Raw genomic sequence first — 6,230 nt, forward strand, 5'->3', positions numbered from 1 at the left:
AGGGGGGATGTCTTGGGGTGTTTGCCCCTTCTTGCTATAGTCTCCTGTTCCTCTTTGAAAAGCATTTCCAGCTGGGAACTGGGAGACAAAGAGTCTATGTGGAAGGATGTCCCCTGCTGGCTTTTTTTTTTTTTTAACCTGTTTTAAGCATTCTTTATTGTCCCTCTCTGCTTGATGACTCTGTTTACTGCTTAAATGCAAATTAAGGCAAGCACACATTCCTTACTTTGTTTAGGACATACCTGACTTCTGTCTGGAAAGGGCTATGTGGTTTGGAACATGGGTTAATAACTTCATGCAGAGAAATCTTATAACTCCACAAGTAATGTTGCCACATATATTTTATCAGGACAATAACTGATCAGCAAATTATGAGTTTTCAAATGATACCTTACAATTTGTACCTTGTACAAAGATTATTAAAGTAGTGTGTAGGGTGTGAAGAGAGGGGTATATTCCATCACAGTGTCCCACAGTTCCCAGAAGCAAAGAGTTCTGGGAGATTTCAAAGGGCCATCAGTGCACTGGAGGACAGATGTGGGAGGATGAGGTGAACTGTTTTGGCTCTTTCATGTCCTCACTGGCACTGAAATGGTTTAGACTGAACGAGTCCCAGGCCTGTTAAAAGCACTGTCTATTCAAAACAATGCTTTAACAGGTTTAAATGTGTTCTAAACACTTTTGTGTGTGGATGAGAAGCACTTCAAAGAGTATTCAAAAGCATTTCAAAGACTAGTCTAATTAAAGCTAGTACAACTTAGTAGATAAGGCACTAGATTATATGTCAGACAACCTGGGTTCAAGTCACTAGCCTGCAAGGTGAACTTGAGCAAGTCACTGTCTTCCCTGTGTCTCAGTTTCTCCATCCGTAAAATGGGAAAAACTGATCACCTTTGTAAAGCACTTTAAGCTGTAATGATTCAAATAACTAGGTATTATCATCCCCATTTTACAAGGGAAATTGAGGCACACAGAGTTTAAGTAACTTGCTCAAGGTCAGACAGGGGGTCAGTCACATAGTCTAGAATGGAATCCTGGTGTTCTGGTACTGTACTCAGTCAGCTAAACTGTAGGTGTTTGCATCATGCTTGTGTGTCTAAGGCACTTGCACACACTTTTCCCATTAGATTGAGCCCTATGTAAATTCACAAAAATTGCACACTCCCTACGTTTACTTTTGATTGCTTAGCGAGATGGGAGGGAAACATATCTCTGGCCTTTCTCAAGACGGTTCTCTCCCAGGGATTTTCTGTGTCCTGGATGAAAGGTGTTCTGTGGGAGGGATTCTTTTTCCTGCCATATTTTACTAATTTCCCACAGTACTAATTCATTTGAGAAAAAACAAGAATATTGAAATGCAAACCCCAGTCATTACTGACACCTCTTCTCTCCTTCTCGTTCCTATTTTATCTCTTGTAAGTAATTCTATAGCCTTCTCTCAACATTAGAGGCACTAACATTGAGGCTTCATGAAAATTATCCACTATGAGACAAACAACCAATGCTTCATTTGTAATGAAAGAGATGCCCGGGCCCAAGCAATTTTTTTTACATTCATAACTGATGCAGCAAGCCCAAAAGTGCCGGGGCTATGAACTGCCAAGGCTAAAGGTGCCAGGGCTCAGCCCCTGGCAAGCCCTATCACAAATGAAGCACTGAACACTACACAACATCTAGTACGAAAATGGCTTGTTCCTTTTCTTAGTCAGAAAAGCATGAAACAATAATTGCTCAGAGGAGGAAAACTAGCCACAGTGAGCTCCAGAAAGGGGCTACCTATCAGAATAGTAATCACTTCCTAAAGTCCACAGAAGGGATGGACGCTGCTGATGTACTTGGCCTGACAAAATGCTACAGCATTCGTAGCATTCTTGCTATCTGCAGCCTCTTTGTTGCCTTGACAACAAAACTCATCTGAAATAGAAAGAGAGGTCTTTTATTTTTAGAAAACTGGCTTTAAATGTCCAAACCATGCTTTTTAATAATTAACTTAAATGCACAACTTATACCTTCCCTAAAAACAGTCCACACTTGGCTAAACAGCAACATGGAACCAATATGTACAATGGTATTTTCTCATCTTCAGTTCTCCAGGTACAGGGCAATCTTTTCCTCAACTACTGTGGCAGAAAGACACTGGAAAAATTCTTTATCCTTTCAGGTCGGTATATTTCATGTAACAGAATGCACAACAGAGTTCATTTTATTTATCGGTAATAAACTCAGGATTTGGCCCAGTATCAGTAACAGATAGGAATCCATTCTTAACGTATACGGTATATACAAATGCACATGATAGGAATCAGTGCTACTGTAATACAGGTAATTAATAATTGCGAAATTTCCATGGGCAAAATCCTTAAGTCTTCACTTGGATTTTAGTTCATCATTACTCAGGAAATGTGCTCATTCAACGCACGAAGAATGGACTCAGTAATAAATTCAGGATTTGGCCCAGTATCAGTAACAGATAGGAATCAGTACTACAAATTATCATGTGCATTTGTGACAGTGATTACTTCTCATTAAAACTACAAAGAAAAATACTGAACTTTCCTGTTCATGCTACAGTTGAAAATATACACCGTTGCTTACTGATGCATGCATATACCTATATGTAAGTGATACGCAGTAAATACTTGGCCAGATTCTCAGCTCACTTACATTGGTATTAATCAAGAATAACTATTGAATTCAGTGGAACTACACTAGTATAAAACTGGTGTGAGATCAGTGTTGGGTCCATTGACCAGTATTTGAGCTTAAAGTGAAAATCTATTGCTCCTCAGCTTTAAAAAGAAATCAGTACCGTAGTATAATATTTTAAAAATCACTGCAAACTCAAGTCTACTTGACTGTACCTTGTAATCAACTGAGGATCTGAGTAGCACAGTGAAGACGTTGGAAAAAATCTGAAAATTCTGTCACTCATTCCCATTTTCTGACCCCCTTCACCAAAACAAAACAGGAAGGGCAGTGTCAGTGAATGTAAGCCAAACAGATCATAATAAATCTGAGTCTGCCACTGGGAAAAGTTTTAAAAAATCCAAAATTTCACTTGTGCTTACAGCTCAAACAGTGCAGCATTGTGAATCTGACAGCAGAAGTGACTATAAACAAAAGTGAAACTGACTTGTCCAGACTGAAAGAAATTAAAAAAGGAAACAAACAGCATAAACAGAGAAAAGTAAATTTGATTTGTAAAAGTCTTTGTTCCAGTAATGTGCAATGAAGTCTCATTATTAAACAAAGGCAATTTGTTTTGTTTTTTATTATATGACTTTTCAACTGATAGACTCCTTTAAAACAAGAAGAGAATTGACTGATCAGTTTCCACAAAAATCAAGCATTATACTCTACATTATGCAGGTGTTGATCACTCCTGAGGGGGGAGAGAAGAGAGGGGATAGTATACAGGGATGGCAGCAAAAACAAGTAACAGAGCAATAAAGGGGAACACAAGAGAGAGTAGGGACAGAAATAAAGAGATACAGCGGCACAACAGGTCACTAATACTTCCAAAGTTAGCATCCCACAAAAAAACAAAGGTTAAGGCTGAAATCCATGGCTTTGGTGCCTTTCTTGGTTCAGAACTGCACTCTCTTGTCCTCTTCCTTTTGTACATAACACTTGCCCAGAGCAGAAGGTCAGATTGCCGCTTTTTTGACAACATAATGCAGGACAAATAGCTCCTACAAAAAGTTTCAGCATGGTTAGTACACACACTTTAGGGATTAGATAATTCTCTGAGGGTCAACAGGAATAACTTCCTCTGAGGTACTTCTTTGGTGAATCATTTAGTGGGATAGCTTTAATCACATTGAAGGCATTTATCAGTGTGTCCCTATTTTCCAACGTCTAGAGCTATGTCAATATACTTCACTTATTAAAGAGATGTACCATAACAATGCTAAACTTTTCAGCATTTCTCTCTCCCACATAATAAAACCAACCCATAATATATGACATGGGGTATTATTAACCATTAAAACCCATACGCGATGGGGCCCGCATCCTGAAATAAATCTTTCCCAACCTCCCTCTTCTGGCCTTCAAACAACCACCCAACCTCACCAAGCTCATCATCAGAAGCAAGCTCCCCACAGACCAGAGCCCGCCATCTCAAAGGCTCACCAGACCCTACAATAACAACAGATATAAAAACTGCAGACATAGCTCCACTGCTACCATGATCAAAACCCCCCACATACACCTTTCAAGATCCATGGGTCCTACACATGCCTAGCACAACATGTGGAATTATGATTTACTACAACAATCTGTAACCCACTATTTCCCCTCCTCCCCCCCCCCCCCCGTTTTTGTCCTATGACTGCAGAGGCGCTAACAGGCCACTTCACCTTGAATAGTCTCTTAGAATATGTGTTAACTACTTATGCTAAACAATCTGTTCCATCTTGTATTTAGCTGTGACACTTGGAGTACCTTTTCCAGACCTGAAGAAGAGCTCTGCGTAGCTTGAAATCTTGTCTCTTTCACCAACAGAAGTTGGTCCAATAAAAGATATCACCTCACCCATCCAAACATTTGACAATAATGGTCTCAAACACTACATTTTAGAACAATGATACTTTACTATCACTCCAAGAGACTTACACTTCCCATCCAGCCTTAACGTAGTCTCCCAAAATTTGCAAAAATATGCACAATGGTCAAGATTACAAGTTATTGAAAGATTATAAAATCTCATTTCCTAGTCAATGGATCAACGTCTAATATATAATCGCAGCTGAGACCAGGCCCAACATGAGAAATTAACACATGGAGGGGAGGCCTCATTTTTTGGAAGACAGAATTAGGGATATAAATAAATCATCAGGTAGAAAACAGAATGTCTGTGCTAAATAAGATAAGTAAATAGATCAGTAGGCTAAGGGCAAGTCTACATGTAAAACTTACAGCAGCACAGCTGTGCTGCTATGAGAGTGCTTGTGGAGCTGCATTATGTCAACGGGAGAGCTCTCTTGCCAACATAATAAACCCACCTAAATGAGTGGCAGTAGCCATGTTGGTGGGAGACGCATCGCTGTCCACACAAGCGCTTATGACAGCAAAACTTATGTCACTCAGGGAAGTGTTTTTTTCACACCTCTGAGCGACAAAAGGTTGTTGGCATTAGTGCTAGTGTAGACAAGGCCTAAGACGACAGAATGTCTGAACCAACTAAGATAAAAGGGAGAGTACCCAGGGAATTATTTACTATGAACTAGATAACAAGGGACAAAATAAGTTAGGAATGTAGAGATCAAGTAAAGAGGAAATCGAAGCATGGACAATGCGTGGACAGCGCATGCTGTACCAGGATTGGTTCCTGCAAAGTAACCAAGCCAATCCAAAAATGTGTGATGCAATGTATAGTAAATACAATGAGATATATAACATATATAAAGGGAGAGAGTTTCTGTGCAACTTTGGACCTGTGATGTACCCTGCATCCATCCCCCTGGCATTTGACTCAGATCAACTCAGTGTAGTACTGCTGTATGCCGAATAAAGATACCTGAGTGATGAAGGCTGGAGTTGAATAGAATTCTTGGGAAGCCAAGTGGAAAGAGGTGTTGGAGGGAATCCTAACATTAGTGGTGCCATGACTCAACCCAGATCCATTCGTCTGGAGCAGGTAATCTATAGTTTATTATGTGTGTAGCTTTTCTGTCAAGGTATGCAACCTAGCAGTTTAGCAATGGCATTAGAAGGGTTTAAATTTGAAGACGTTTCCAGGGCGCTGGAGGGATGGGTTGAATTCAAAGGAGGCCCCTATGGACTCCTCAGAGATGTATTAGGGGGAGACTGGGACTGATTGGAAAAGGAACTCCAACAGATAACGCTGGATAAGAAATGCAAAAAGGACAACCAAAAGGCTATGTTGTTACAAGGCTTAATATTGGGAATTGGAGCCTTGAATGAGCAAGTAAAGGACTTAAAGATCAAAGTGCACAAATTAGAAAAGGAAAAGAAAGGGCTGGAGGAGCTAAAGGAGATCTGTAAGATACAAGCAATACAATCACCTCCTTCAATGGAATCTGTTAGTGTTAACACGAGGCCCCAATCCTGCAAATGACAGCCAAACGAGCACAGGATTGGGGCCTTGGTCCCCTAAAAGCTCCTATCTTTGTTACTTGCTACTTAGGCCTCGTCTACACCTAACAGTTAGACCCACCAAACTACATTGCTCAGGCCTGTGAAAACTGTCACACTCTCTACAATGT

General features: G+C 40.2%; 1 long non-coding RNA gene across 2 annotated transcripts in view; it reads right to left on the reverse strand.

The window, feature by feature from the left end:
• LOC137156033 (uncharacterized) overlaps nt 1-6,230 on the reverse strand; it is a 215,841-nt gene that overhangs the window by 4,171 nt on the left and 205,440 nt on the right. The window contains exon 4 of one of the 2 annotated variants that reach the window (XR_010920645.1): nt 3,266-3,692. The exons of the other annotated variant lie outside the window; for it this stretch is intronic. This is a non-coding gene — a long non-coding RNA (uncharacterized lncRNA). Of the gene's footprint in view, nt 1-3,265; nt 3,693-6,230 lie in introns of those variants that run through there. 2 annotated transcript variants of the gene reach the window in all.

Source organism: Emydura macquarii, unplaced genomic scaffold, assembly GCF_026122565.2.
Source record: "Emydura macquarii macquarii isolate MOO-44397 ecotype Brisbane River unplaced genomic scaffold, CSIRO-AGI_Emac_v2 contig_1390, whole genome shotgun sequence".
Classification (NCBI taxonomy): Eukaryota; Metazoa; Chordata; order Testudines; family Chelidae; genus Emydura; species Emydura macquarii.